A 1,863-nucleotide genomic window follows, 5' to 3' on the forward strand; every position below is an offset into this window, starting at 1 on the left:
AAATTGCACTCCCTGCATCTCCCAGCCCATTGTCAAACATTTACCAGCACATCACTGGTTATAAGTGATGGAAACCTTCACGTAAAGAAGTTGGTAGGAACCGAAGGAGTTTGGCTATAGCAATGTGATGACAGATAACTAAGATCACACAGTGATCTATCATCAAAAATTATTTTTAACGATCTCTCTACTGACAACTAAATTTGGCCCTCCTTTGATTCTGTGGAAAGCAAAGATTGCAAACCACTTGACTTGCAAAAGGGTTTCTTACTCTGGCATGAGATTCACTCATATTCTCCGTTTCTTTCCAAATCCTAGCAAAGCCTATTAAGAATCACTGAAAATAATTGCTTACCTTTAAATCTGTGAGAAAAATATGGTCAGTTTTTGAAGCTTGCTTTACTGTCAAGACTCTCTGCCTCAAGAGACTTATTCTTTGATAGTAATCAAGGCGTGAAAGAGGGGAAGTCACTCTCAACTCTTCACTCCACAAAGTGTATGAATTCATGATATGCAACAGAGGCCCAAATACCCTAATTCTAAAGCCATGTCACACCCTTAGAAAGATGTATGGCCAGGCTTGGTGGCTCAGTCTGTAATCCCAGCACTTTGGGGAGGCCCAGGTGAGTGGATTGCCTGAGCCTGAGGGTTCGAGACCAGCCTGGGCAAATTGGCAAGCCCTCGTCTCTACAATAAATAAAAAATTAGCTGGGTATGGTAGTGCGCGCCTGTAGTTTGGTTACTTGGAAGGCTGAGGTGGAAGGATTGCCAGAGCCCAGCAGGTAGAGGCTGGGATGGCCATGAGCGTGCCACTGTCCTCCAGCCTGGGTGACAGAGTGAGACTCCAACACAAAAATAAAAAAAAGAAAAAGATTTATGTATAAGTCAAAGAAAGATAGGGCTAGGCACATTTTGAACTTCGATTGATAGAAGCATGCCTCCCCTTTGCCTCAATAATTCTAATGGTGACCGTGCTTGGAGGCCCAGTGAATTTTACTATCTCAGCATGCCTACCCCACCCCCATCTCCCAGCACTGTTAGGAAGATATGTGGTGTGAAGGACACACAACTTTCTTTTATAAAGGGTGGAAGCTGACCCGAGAATGGAGATAAACTTGCAGACCAGTTCTCAGACCAGATTTTTTAGGAAGTTCAAAATCTGGAAAATGAATTCCTTAAAACAGAGGACAGGCACCTTGAGACCAAAATTGGCTGCCCATCGCGTGTTTTTGTTCAGCCCACTGCTAAGAATGATTTTAACATTTTTAAATGGTTGGGAAAACGTCAAAAAACTATTTCGCGGCACGTGAAAACTGTATGAAATCCAAATTTCAGTGTCCATAAATAACGTTTTATTAGGACACTGGTATGCTTATTGAGCTAGGACGCTCGGGTTTGAATAGTTGCGTCAGAGATCGCGAAAGTATTTAGGCCTTTACAGACAGTTTTTTCTTTCTTTCTTTTCTTGCTTGTTTTCTTTTTGGAGTTGGAGTCTCACTCAGTCGCTGCAGAAAGTCTTCTGGCCCCTGCCTTCAAACTACCTGCCTTCACGACCCTGTTGAAAATTCTTCCGTACTCTCAGAGGGGAGCGCAGTCGGTTTGAAGACTTGTCTAAACTGAAGACCCTGGACAAGTCCTTCCGGTCCCTGGGCCTCAGTTTCCCTGCCTATGGAACGGGGTCCGACGCAGTGGTCTCTGGGCGTCTGCCTAGCAGTACATCAAATAAGTAAAGGAGGCCGGAGGTGCTGGAGGATAGGACTAGGGGTGGACTGGGAGCGGGCGGGCGCGCGGGCCAGGTCCCTTGGGGTTTCCAGCGCTGCGGGCGGGCGCAGCGCCCCACAGGCCCAGCTTTCTTGGGGGAAT

The sequence above is a fragment of the Carlito syrichta genome, unplaced genomic scaffold, assembly GCF_000164805.1.
Source record: "Carlito syrichta isolate Samal-C Ts95f unplaced genomic scaffold, Tarsius_syrichta-2.0.1 Scaffold303037, whole genome shotgun sequence".
In the NCBI taxonomy this organism is placed as follows: domain Eukaryota; kingdom Metazoa; phylum Chordata; class Mammalia; order Primates; family Tarsiidae; genus Carlito; species Carlito syrichta.